This window comes from Pristiophorus japonicus, chromosome 7, assembly GCF_044704955.1.
Source record: "Pristiophorus japonicus isolate sPriJap1 chromosome 7, sPriJap1.hap1, whole genome shotgun sequence".
NCBI classification, from domain to species: Eukaryota; Metazoa; Chordata; class Chondrichthyes; family Pristiophoridae; genus Pristiophorus; species Pristiophorus japonicus.
In genome coordinates, this window is record NC_091983.1 from 245551242 (window position 1) to 245565239 (window position 13998).

Consider the following 13998-nt stretch of genomic DNA (forward strand, 5'->3'; position numbering starts at 1 on the left):
ATTGATGTTGTGTATCTGTAAAGCATGCACTCCCATGTTCCGCCTTCAGGGAGCGCATCCCCTGAAGTCCCAAGGGATCCCAGCATCCCTTGGGAGCACTGTATATAAACCAGCCCCTAAGGCCTGTTCCTCACTCTGGAGTGTCTTAATAAAGACTGAGGTCACTGTTACTTTAACCCCCCATGTGCTGTCTCATCTGTGTTCGGAACACAATAGCTGGGACCTGGTGGCCCCCCCACCCGTTCGCCTCTGCACGGACCTCATCGTCGATAGTTTTTTCTGTAAAAGGTGACAGGACGACATGGCAGGAGATCATTGCATGACACCATTGCTAGGTACTGTCACAAAGACTGATACAACATATAACCGACAGATGTAATTATGATTATTATGATAATTATCATTCTTTGCCTAAAGATGTACAACGTGACCACAGGCTTTGAGTACAACATTCCCGGTAAAAGTGAAAGACCTCACATCTGATGATAGTCACTCATAACTCTTACAAATTAAATTATATAAATACATAAGTAAATGTAAATAAATGTAATACTTACTCTTGCGGATCCGACAAGGTCGTTCCAACGTTTGCGGCATTGGTTGCCCTCACGCACCTCTTTGGTCCCCGACGAGACCACCACTGCTATCTTGGCCCTATCTTCTGGTCGGCCTTTGGGTTGGGTTTCCCACGCCCTCCCTGGGTAAAATCACCTCAGCGTAACACGACCTTCTGCAGGAGGGAGGCATTTACCTCGTCCGAGAACCTCCTCGCTCTTTTGCGCCCTCCAATGTGCTCCTCTCCCAGCTCACTGCTCTCGCCAGCATCAGTCTCCATAGCGTGCTTTGTCACCTCCTCCTCTCCCTCCATTATAGGCACCAAATTCGGGCAAATATCTGGCTGGTAACAGCTAATTTTTTTTCCCAATTTGCTTAAAGCTCGAAACTCTACCTCCTTCCTCCCAAAGCAGCCATACCACACCCACACGCACCTTCACTCCCTCTCAGCTCCCTCTCTATCTGTCTCTTATGCGCATGTCATGATGATCCTTGACCTCCTGAATCACGGGAATCGAGCATTGCCATGCCGTTGCTAAGGATGTCAACACTTTACGGCAGAAGGTCAGAGAGATTTAACGCTAACGCCCATTTCAGATCGCTCGTGGTAACGCCCAATTTAAAAAATGGAGACTAGGGGCTTTGAGAATGGGTGACAAGCCAGCGATCTGAAAACTCATTTTTACCGTCCATGCCGGAAATATCGCCCATTTTTCTGTGATCTGCACAAAAGTGTAAAATCTAGCTCATAGTTTCAAATTGCTTTTATGCTTTTGATCTACAATTGAATATTCTTATTATTTGCAATTTATTCCAAAGATGAAGAATCATAGATGTTTACAGCTCAGAAGCAGGCAATTCAGCCCATCATGTCAATGCCAACTCTTTACTTGAGAAATCCAAAACAAATCCCTATAGCCCTGTATCTTCTGCTTCAAATAGTTATCTAATTTTCCTTTAAAATGAGCACTGAGTTCTGCCTCAACCATTCTCTGGGGCAAAGCATTTCATGTTCGAACAACCTTAAATAGAGAAATTTATTCAAAATTCTGTAAATCTCCAAGTCTTTTCTGCTCCTCACAGTGTGTGGGATAAATTTCAATGCACTCGGGCCAAGATAATGGCATCAGAGCACTACCTGCATAATTAAAGCAGGACGGCGCTGCCTTCCTCAAAAGAGCAGGTTAAAATTCCAAACTGCAGGAAGGCAGCAGGATTGCAATGATTAATTTCCCATAATTCCCAGCTCACCCAGTTTCTGACGGGTGGGCAGAGATAAAATCAGCCCTTAAGTCTCTCAGCTCATCCACACCCTTGAGAGTACACATCCATTTCCATTCCTTATTTTCCATCCAAAACATAAGAACATAAGGACATAAGAAATAGGAGCAGGAGTAGGTCAAACGACCCCTCGAGCCTGCTCTGCCATTTAATGCGATCATGGCTGATCCGATCATGGACTCAGGTTCACTTCCCTGCCCACTCCCCATAACCCTTTAATCCCTTATCAGTTAAGAAACTGTCTATCTCTGTCTTAAATTTATTCAATATCCCAGCTTCCACAGCTCTCTGAGGCAGCGAATTCCACAAATTTACAACCCTCTGAAAGAAGAAATTCCTCCTCATCTCAGTTTTAAATGGGCAGCCCCTTATTCTAAGATTATGCCCTCTAGTTCTAGTCTCCCCTATCAGTGGAAACATCCACCTTGTCAAGCCCCCTCATAACTTTATATATTTCGATAAGATCACCTCTCATTCTTCTGAATTCCAATGAGTAGAGGCTCCACCTACTCAACCTTTCCTCATGTCAACCCCCTCATCTCCAGAATCAACCGAGTGAACCTTCTCTGAACTGCCTCCAAAGCAAGTATATCCTTTCATAAATATGAAAACCAAAACTGTATGCAGTATTCCAGGTGTGGCCTCACTAATACCTTGTATAGCTGCAGCAAGACTTCCCTGCTTTTAAACTCTATTGCTTTTACAATAAAGGTCTATGTCTATGTCTATGTCTATATCTATTCCATTGGCCTTGCTGATCACTTGCTGTACCTGCATACTAACCTTTTGTGTTTCATTCACAAGTCCCCCCAGGTCCCGCTGTCCTGCAGCACTTTGCAATTTTTCTCCATTTAAATAATAACAGGCTGTTTGATTTTTTTTCTGCCAAAGTGCATGACCTCACACTTTGCCAAATGTTTGCCCACTCACTGTCTATGTCTATGTCTATGTCCTTTTGAAGGTTTTTTGTGTCCTCCTCACACATTGTTTTTCCTCCCATCTTTGTATCGTCAGCAAACTTGGCTACATTACACTCGGCCCCTTCTTCCTAGTCGTTAATATAGATTGTAAATAGTTGTGGTCCCAGCATTGATCCCTGCGGCATCCCACTAGTTACTGATTGCCAATCTGAGAATGAACCATTTATCCTGACTCTCTGTTTTCTGTCAGTTAGCCAATCCTCTAATCCATGCTAATATAACTATTGCATTAATCTCCTCTTTAACCAGCAATGCTACCCCACCTCCTTTTCCTTTTATTCTATCCTTCCTGAATGTTGAATACCCCTGGATGTTGAGTTCCCATTTGAGGATGTTTCCAGTAAAGTGGACAAAGGAGAACCAGTTGATGTGGTATATTTGGACTTTCAGAAGGCTTTCGACAAGGTCCCACACAAGAGATTAATATGCAAAGTTAAAGCACATGGGATTGGGGGTAGTGTGTTGACGTGGATTGAGAACTGGTTGTCAGACAGGAAGCAAAGAGTAGGAGTAAATGGGTACTTTTCAGAATGGCAGGCAGTGACTAGTGGGGTACCGCAAGGTTCTGTACTGGGGCCCCAGCTGTTTACATTGTACATTAATGATTTAGACGAGGGCATTAAATGTAGTGTCTCTAAATTTGCGGATGACACTAAGTTGGGTGGCAGTGTGAGCTGCGAGGAGGATGCTATGAGGCTGCAGAGTGACTTGGATAGGTGAGGTGAGTGGGCAAATGAATGGCAGATGAAGTATAATGTGGATAAATGTGAGGTTATCCACTTTGGTGGTAAAAACAGAGAGACAGACTATTATCTGAATGGTGACAGATTAGGAAAAGGGAAGGTGCAACGAGACCTGGGTGTCATGGTACATCAGTCATTGAAGGTTGGCATGCAGGTACAGCAGGTGGTTAAGAAAGCAAATGGCATGTTGGCCTTCATAGCGAGGGGATTTGAGTACAGGGGCAGGGAGGTGTTGCTACAGTTGTACAGGGCCTTGGTGAGGCCACACCTGGAGTATTGTGTACAGTTTTGGTCTCCTAACTTGAGGAAGGACATTCTTGCTATTGAGGGAGTGCAGCGAAGATTCACCAGACTGATTCCCGGGATGGTGGGACTGACCTATCAAGAAAGACTGGATCAACTGGGCTTGTATTCACTGGAGTTCAGAAGAATGAGAGGGGACCTCATAGAAACGTTTAAAATTCTGACGGGTTTCGACAGGTTAGATGCAGGAAGATTGTTCCCAATGTTGGGGAAGTCCAGAACCAGGGGTCACAGTCTAAGGATAAGGGGTAAGCCATTTAGGACCGAGATGAGGAGTAACTTCTTCACCCAGAGAGTGGTGAACCTGTGGAATTCTCTACCACAGAAAGTAGTTGAGGCCAATTCACTAAATATATTCAAAAGGGAGTTAGATGAAGTCCTTACTACTTGGGGGATCAAGGGGTATGGCGAGAAAGCAGGAAGGGGGTACTGAAGTTTCATGTTCAGCCATGAACTCATTGAATGGCGGTGCAGGCTAGAAGGGCTGAATGGCCTGCTCCTGCACCTATTTTCTATGTTTCTATGTCTATGTTTCTATTACCCCTAATCCCGTGAACCTTTATCTTGTGCAGTAACCTTTTATGCGGCACCTTTGCACCTTGTCAAGTGCCTTCTGGAAGGCCAAATACACCACATCCACTGGTTCCCCTTGTTCCACCCTGTTCATTACATCCTCAAAGAATTCCAGCAAATTTGTCAAACATGACTTCCCCTTCATAAATGCATGCTGACTCTGCCTGACCAAATTATGCTTTTCCAAATGTCCTGCGACTGCTTCTTTAATAATGGACTCCCAACATTTTCCCAACCATCGATGTTAGGCTAACGGGTCTATAGTTTCCTGCTTTTTGTCTGCCTCCTTTTTTAAATAGGGCGTTACATTTGCAGTTTTCCAATCTGCTGGGACCTCCCCAGAATCGAGGGAATTTTGGTAAATTACAACCAATGCATCCACTATCCCTGCCGTTACTTCTCTTAAGACCCTAGGATGCAAGCCATCAGGTCCAGGGGATTTATCTGCCTTTAGTCCCATTATCTTACTGAGTACCACCTCCTTAGTGATTGTGATTGCAGTTATCCACATTAAATTTCATCTGCCACCTGCCCACCCACATTCTTCTGAAATCCTTTACAGTCTTCCTGTTTGCCAACCATCCCCAGTTTCATCAGTAAATTTCCATGTCATGTTGCTTACACGCCAAAGTTTAATCTATATATGCTGAGAACTAAAGTGGACGAGGCAGTGACTCCTGGGATACATCGCTTTCAATACATCTCTAATCTGAGTAACATTCATTTACCCTAACTCTTTGTTTTCTTTTCAGCAATGAAATTTCTATTCAAGCTGCTGCATTTTATTTAACACTAAGCCTGAATTTTTGTATTTTGCCTGAATAGATTAAGGGATGCATTCCCTTAATCTATCAAATCAGTCATAAGAACATAACAGCATAAGTAATAGAAGCATAAGTAAGCCATACGGCCCCTCGAGCCAACTCTGCCATTCAATAAGATCATGGCGGATCTGATCTTGGCCTCAACTCCACTTTCCTGCCTGTTTCCCCATAACCTATGACTCCCCTATAGTTCAAGAATCTGTCTAACTCAGCTTCCACAGCTCTCTGAGGTAGAGAATTCCAAAGATTCATAACCATCTGAGAGAAAAAATTCCTCCTCATCGCCATCTTATCCTGAAACTAATCCCGCTAGTTCTAGATTCCCCCGCGAGGGGAAACATCCTCTCTGCATCTACCCTGTCAAGCCTCCTCAGAATCTTATGTTCAATAAGATCACCTCTCATTCTTCTAAACTCCAATGAGTACAGGATCAAACTGCTCATCCTTTCTTTATAAGACAACCACTTCATCAACCTTATGAGCTTCTCTGAACTGTCTCCAATGCAAGTATATCCCTCCTTAAATCAGGAGGCCAAAACTGTACACGGTAGTCTAGAAGTGGTCTCACCAACGCCCGGTACAGTACTAGCAGGACTTCCCTACTTTTACACTCCATCCCCTTGCAATAAAAGACAGCATTCCATTTGCCTTCCTAATTATTTGCTTTACCTGCATGCTATCTGTTTGTGTTTAATGTAGTAGGATACCTATATCCCTCTGTACCACAGCATCTCGTAGTCATTCTCCATTTAAATAATATTTTGCTTTTCTATTCTTCCCACCAAAGTGGATAACCTCACATTTTCCAAAGTTATACTCCAACTGCCAAATTTTTGTCCATTCCCTTAAACTATCTATATCGCTTTGTAGACTCTTTGTGTCCTCCTCACAACCTGCTTTCCCACCTATCTATGTATCATCAGCAAATTTGGCTTTTTCGTCGGTCCCTTCTTCCAAATCATTAATATAGATTGTAAATAGTTGCGGACCCAGCACTGATACCTGTGGCATCCCACTAGTTACAGTTTGCCAACCTGAAAATGACCCATTTATCCCGACCCTCTGTTTTCTGTTAGTTAGCCAATCCTCGATCCATGCTAATATATTACCCCCAACCCCATGAGCTCTTATCTTGTATAGTAACCTTTTATGTGGCACCTTATCGAATAACTTTTGAAATCAAAATATACTACATCTACTGGTTCCTCCTGATCCATCCTGCTCGTTACATTCTCAAATAACTCTAATAGATGTGTCAAACACAATTTCCCTTTCATAAAACAATGTTGACTCTGCTTGATTGAATTATGATTTTCTAAATGTCCTGCTACTACTTCTTTCGTAATGGATTCCAACATTTTCCCAAAGATAGATGTTAGGCTAACTGGCCTATAGTTTCCTGCTTTCTATCTCCCTCTTTTATTGAATATGAGCGTTACATTTGCAGTTTTCCAATCCGCTGGAACCTTTCCAGAATCTAGGGAATTTCGGAAGAATACAACCAATGCATTCACTATTTTAAGACCCTCGGATGCAAGCCATCAGGTCCAGGGGACTTGTCAGCCTTTAGTCCCTTTAGTACCGTGAAGACAGATACAAAATATTTGTTCAAAGTCTCTGTTATTTCCTTATTTGCCATTATTAATTTCCTAGTCTCATCCTCCAAGGGACCAACATGTACTTTAGCTACTCTCTTCCTTTTTATATACTTGTAGAAGCTCTTACTGTCTGTTTTTATATTTCTTGCTAGCTTACTCTCATAATCTATTTTCTCCCTCTTTATTATTTTTTTAGTCATCCTTTGCTGGTTTCTAAAAATTTCCCAATCTTCTGGCTTACCACTAATCTTCACATTTTATGCCTTTTCTTTCAATTTTATACCATCCTTAACTTCCTTAATTAGCTATGGCTGGTTCTTCCTTCTCATAGAGCCTTTCTTTCACAATGGAATAATCTTTGTTGAGAATTATGAACTATCTCCTTAAATGTCTGCCACTGCTTATCTACCATCTTACCTTTTAATCTATTTTCCCAGTCCACTTTAGGGAACTCTGTCTTCATACCTTTGTAATTGCCTTAATTTAGGTTTACGACATTAGTTTTAGATTCAAGTTTCTCACCCTCAAACATAAGAACATAAGAAATAGGAGCAGAAGTAGACCATCTGGCACCTCGAGCCTGCTCTGCCATTCAACTAGATCATGGCTGATCTGATCTTGGCCTCAACTCCACAGCCCTGCCCTCGCCCCATAACCCTTGACTCCCTTACCTTTCAAAAATCTGTCTATCTCCACCTTAAATATATTCAATGACCCAGCATCCACAGCTCACTAGGGTAGAGAATTCCAAAGATTCACAACTCTGAGAAGAAATGTTTCCTCATTTTCACTTTAAATGGGTGACCCCATTGAATTTGAAATTCTGTAAATTCTAACACCCTTCCCGAGAAGATCCTTTACTAAGAGATCATTAATTAATCCTGTCTCATTACACATTACCAGATCTAGAATAATCTCTTCCCTGGTTGGTTCCACAATGTAATGTTCGAACTGTCTCGAAGACACTTGAAGAACTCATCCTCAAGGCTACCTTTGCTAATTTGATTTGTCCAATCTATATGAAACTTAAAGTCACCCATGATTATTGCAATATCTCTCTTACAAGCTGCCATTATTTCTTGATGTATATCCTGTCCTACAGTGCAGCTACTGTTAGGGGCCTATCGACTATTCCCACCAGTAACCTCTTTCCCTTGTTATTTCTTATCTTCACCCAAACTGATTCCACACCTTGATCTTCTGAGCCAATATCATTTCTCACGACTGTACTGATTTCATCCTTTATTAACAGAGCTACCCACCTCCTCTTCCTTTCTGCCTATCCTTCCAAAATGTCAAGTACCCCTGAATATTCAGTTCCCAGCCTTGGTAACTTTTCAATCAGGTCATACACATTTATTTCTATTTGTATCATCAATTCATCGATCTTGTTACGAATGCTGCGTGCATTCAGATACAGAGTCTTTAATTTTGTCTTTTTCCCATATTTCCCTACTCTGACCCTATTTGCTGGTGCATTCTTATGGTGTATGCTCTGTCCCTTCCTGTCACACTCTCATTTTCATTACCCATATCACTACCTTGCACTTTTGCCTTGTCCTTAATCTTGAACTTTCTAAATTTCCCCTCACTTGAACCCTCCCTGCCACTATTTAGTTTAAAGCCCTATCTATAGCCTTAGTTATTCGATTTGCCAGGACACTGGTCCCAGAATGGTTCAAGTGAACCCATCCCAACGAAACAGCTCCCTCTTTCCCCAGTACTGGTGCCAGTGCTCCATGAATTGAAATCCATTTTTCCCCCACCAATCTTTGAGCCACGCATTCAACTTTATTGACCCTATGCCAATTAGCTCGTGGCTCAGATAGTAATCCAGAGATTATTACTGTTACATTTAGAATAACTCCACAAGACTGTATATCTTAAGCTCAAACTGTTGTGACCTTGGTCTCTTTATTGTAACTCCAGAGTGAGGAGGCAGCGTGCTAGACTGCCTTTAATACCCGCTTGCCCAGGGTGTGCAGGTGACCCTTGGATTTCCCACAGGTGCACCCCCTGGTGGAAAGTCTTACACATTGGTAATGTTTACATACATAACATAATTCCCCCCCAAAGTCTAATGTACAAATTATTTACAAGTTGAGGCGATCCGGGGCTCTGCATTCCCAGGTTGATCGCCTGAGTTGAAGTCCTGGCATGGGTGAGTGGGTCGGATCATTGCTGTGCTGCGGTGTGGCTGGTCTGATGGGACTGTCGGGCATGGTGGGTTCATCCTCGTGGTTAACTGCGAGGTCGATTGCTGGTTGACTGTGTGTGGATGGATCAATGATGGTAATGTCCTCTTCAAACTGTTCTTGGTTGTCAGTGAACCGCAGTTTGGTCTGATCCAAGTGCTTTCTGCACATTTGTCCGTTCAAAAGTTTAACAACAAACACTCTATTCCCCTCCTTGGCTAACACAGTGCCAGCAACCATTTGGGATCATGATCATAATTAAGAACAAAAACAGGGTCATTAACTTCAATGTCGCGTGATACAGCCATCGATCGTGGTAGATATTATGCCAGTGACGTCGGGTTTCTACATGATCATTGAGATCTGGGTGGACGAAGGAGAGCCTGGTTCTGAATGCTCTCTTCATTAGCAATTCTGCAGGGGGAACCCCGGTAAGCGAGTGGGGTCACGTGCAGTAGCTGAGCAGAATCCGACATAGCTGGGTCTGCAGAGAACCGTCCGTCACGCGTTTCAAGCTCTGCTTGATGGTTTGGACTGCCCATTCCACTTGACCATTAGATGCGGGCTTAAACGGCGCAGACCTGACATGCTTGATGCCATTGAGGGTCATGAACTCATTGTATTCCAAGCTGGTGAAGCATGGTCCATTGTCACTAACGATGTCAGGTCAGACGACGGACAAATCATGGGTGGCGAACATGGCCCGGAGGCTTTCAATGGTGACAGTGAATGTACATGACGACGTTATTGTACATTCAATCCATTTAGAGTAAGCGTCCACTGCTACTAGGAACATCTTTCCTAGAAATGGGCCAGCGAAATCTATGTGGACCCTTAACCACGGTTTGGAGGGCCATGACCACAGCCTCCCTTGGTGCATTGCTCAACTGTGAGCAAGTGTTGCATTGATGTACACATGACTCCAATTCCGAGCCAATGCTGGGCCACCAAACGTGCGACCTGGCGATAGCCTTTATTATGACTATGCCTGGGTGGGTACTGTGAAGGTCGCATATAAATGTTTCCCTGCCATTTTTTGACAAAATTACACGATTCCCCTATAAGAGCTAGTCCAAATGGATGGACATTTCGTCCTTGCGTTGGTGGAATGGCTTAATTTCATCTTGCATTTCTCCTGGGACCGCCAACCAGCTCCCACACAGCTTTTTACTAGTGATAGCACCGGGCCCTGGCTAGTCCAGGTCCTGATCTGGTGAGCCGTGACAGGTGACCCCTCGCTCTCAAAAGCAAGTCCGCGGGTTGCGCCATTTCCACCCCGGTGGTGGGCAATTGTAGCCGACTGAGAGCATCCGCACAGTTCTCCGTGCCTGGTCTGTGGCGGATTACATAATCATACACAGATAATATTAGTGCCCATCTTTGGATGCGGGAAGAAGCATTGGTGTAATGCCTTTGCTTTCTGAGAACAGCGAAATGTGAGGCTTGTGGTCAGTTTCGAGCTCGAACCGGAGCCCAAATAGGTATTGGTGCATTTTCTTAACCCCGTATACGCATGCTAATGCTTCTTTTTCAACCATACTGAAGAGTCTTTCAGCCTTAGATAAGCTTCTGGACGCATATGCAACCAGTTGCAGTTTGCCTGACCCATTGGCTTGCAGTAACACACAACCGACCCCGTACAAAGATACATCATAAGCTAGTACTAAACGTTTACACGGGTCATACAATACAAGTGACTTGTTGGAACATAGCAGGTTACTGGTCTTGTTAAAGGCTTCTTCTTGAGCTTTACCCCAAACCCAGTCGTCATCCTTGCATAGCAATAAATGCAATGGTTCCAGCAAAGTGCTCAACCCCGGTAGAAAGTTATCAAAATAGTTGAGGAGTCCCAGAAACGAATGCAGCTCCGTCACATTCTGTGGTCTGGGTGCATTCTTGATGGCCTCCGTCTTGGGATTCCGTGGGTCTGATGCCATCCGCTGAAATCTTTTTCCCCAGAAATTCGATCTCTAGCACCAGGAAAACACACTTGGAGCGTTTCAACCTGAGTCCCACTCTGCCCAGTCGCTTGAGAACCTCTTCCAGGTTGTGCACGGGGTTAAGAAAATGCACCAATACCTATTTGAGCTCCGGTTTGATGATGTTGCGGCCAGTGATTAAAATGTTGTCTTGGAACACCACAGTGCGCGGAACCAATTTCAACAGACTCTCCATGTTCCTCTGGAAGATGGCCGCAGCCGAACGAATCCCAAAGGGGCATCTGTGGTATATGAACAGTCCTCTGTGTGCGTTGATGCACATCAATTTTTTCGAAGGTTCAGCCAGCTCCTGTGTCATGTAAGCAGAGGTTAGATCCAGCTTGGTGAACGACTTCCCCCCTGCTAGCGTTGCAAACAGGTCATCCGCTTTGGATAGTGAGTACTGGTCCTGTAATGAGACTCGGTTGATCGTTACCTTGTAGTCCTCGCAGATTCTGACCGTCCCATCGCTTTTCAACATCGGAACAATTGGGCTGGCCCACTCGTTGAATTCGACTGGCGATATGATCCCCTCTCATTGAAGTCTAACCAGCTCGATATCGACTTTCTCTCACATCATGTATGGAATCACTTGGGCCTTGTGATGAACGGGTTGTGCATCAGGGACTAGATGGATCTGCACTTTGGTGCCTGTGAAATTGCCGATGCCTGGCTCGAATAACGACGGCAATTTGTTTGGCACTTGGGTGGACGAGGCATCATCCTCCAAAGACAGTTCCATTAGATCTTTCCGAGCCAGCTTCTGCCGAACAGCGTTGGGCCATCGACTGGTACAATCCACAGTGGTAAATCATGCACAGCTCCATCGTACGATACCTTCACTTCTGCACTGCCAATGACTGGTATGAGCTCTTTGGTGTAAGTGCGCAGCTTGGTGTGGATCAGACTTAGTTTTGGCCTTTGTGCCTTGTTGCCCCACAGTTTCTCAAAAACCTTCTGGCTCATAATTGACTGACTCGCCCCCGTGTCCAATTCCATGGAAACTGGAATGCCGTTTAATTTGGCTTTTAACATTATCGGAGGGCTTTTGGTAGTGAAGGTGTGTACCCCATACACTTCCTCTTCAGCCTCTGGTTGAGTTGCCTCTCTTAATCGTTCAGCGTGATCCGCGCCGGATCGGTCATCTTCTGCCGACTCTGCCATGTGGTGAATCGCAGCACGTCTGCACATTCGCTGGAGATGCCCCATTGTTCCACAGCCCTTGTACACATAGTGCTTGAATCGACATTGATGGGCTCGATGATTACCCCCGCAGCGCCAACATGGTGCTAATGGATTCACATTCACGCCCCACAGCGGACTCAAGGTCTGGGATCAGCAGGCGTGTAGGCCCTGCCATATACAGTTCTGCCTGCTGAAGGCGTTATTTTATGCACAGTATTTGCCGGTGAGTTCTGATGCTGCAATGATATCTGTTTAGTGTTATTGTTCGTGGACATAAAAGCCTGGGCTGTCGTGATGGCCTTGCTCAGATCTAGGGATTCATCAGACAGCAGTTCGCGAAGAATGATGTCGTGGCCGATTCCAAGCACGAAAAAGTCCCGCAACACTTCCCCTAAAAATCCAGCAAATACGCACGGTCCCGCAAGGTGTCTTAGGTCGGCGACATAGCTCGCCACGTCCTGGCCCTCGGAGCAGTGGTGTATATAAAAGCCATCAAGATGCTCTCCTTCGGCTTGCGGTGTTCCCGAACCAGCGTGCACAACTCTACATATGTCTTGTCCGTTGGTTTCGTCGGTGCTAGCAGATTTTTGATGAGGCCATATAGCGTGGACCCGCAAACGGTGAGGAGAATCGCCCTGTGCTTGATCGCGGTTTCTGCCTTTTCCAGCTCGTTGGCCACGAAGTACTGGTCAAGACGCTCACGAAAGCTTCCCAATCATCACCCTCAACAAATCTCTCAAGAATACCAACGGCAGCCATAACTGCATGAAAGTTCGTGATCTGTTACTCGTCGCCAATTGTTACGTTTAGAATAACTCCACAAGACTGTATATCTTAAGCTCAAACTGTTGTGAACTTGGTCTCATTATTGTAACTCCAGAGTGAGGAGACAGCATGGTAGACTGCCTTTTATACCTGCTTGCCCAAGGTGTGCAGGTGACCCTTGGGTCTCCCGCAGGTGCGCCTCCGGTGGCAAGTCTTACACATTGGTAATGTTTACATACATAACAATTACCTTTGTGTTTCTGCTTTTTCATTTTGCCCCGAGCTGCTCATACTCCCTCAGCAGAACCTCTTTTTTAGTTCTACTTATGTCGTTGTTACCTACATGGAACACGACAACTGGATCTTTCCCCTCCCACTTCAAGTTCCTCTCCAGCCCCGAGGAGAAGTCCTTCACCCTGGCCACGGTGGTTCAACCTTCAGGACTCACACTCTAGGCTGCAGAGTACAGTATTTATCCCCCTAACTATACTGCCCCTTACCACTACTACATTCCTTTTTCATCCTCCAACTTGAATTGCCCCCTGTACCATGGTGCTGTGGTCAATTTGCCCATCCTCTCTGCAGTCCCTGCTCTTGCCCACAGGCTGTAAGAACCTTGTACCTGTTGGACAATTGCAAGGGCTGAGGCTCCTCCAATGCTACCGCCTGGATTCCCATGCCTGCCTCGCTTATAGTCATATCCTCCTGTCCCTGACCAACGATCAAATCTGAAGTACTTAACCTAAGGGGTGTGACTACCTCCTGGAACAAAGTGCCCAGGTAACTTTCTCTCTCCCTGATGCATTGCCGTGTCCGAAGCTCAGATTCCACCTCATCAACTCTGAGCTGAAGTTCCTCGAGCTGCAGACATTTACTGCAGATGTGGTTGCTGTGGATCACACTGGTATCCACCAGCTCTCACATGCTACAGCTGGAACACATCACCTGCCCTACTATCTCCATTCTATTTTATTTAACGAATTAGGTTTTTAAGTTTTGAACTATCACTCAATTGTC

The 13998-nt window shown here is 44.8% G+C and overlaps 1 protein-coding gene across 2 annotated transcripts in view; it reads right to left on the reverse strand.

Moving 5' to 3' along the window:
- LOC139267485 (dynein axonemal heavy chain 8-like) overlaps nucleotides 1–13998 on the reverse strand; it is a 2569686-nt gene that overhangs the window by 1514979 nt on the left and 1040709 nt on the right. The window lies entirely within an intron of this gene.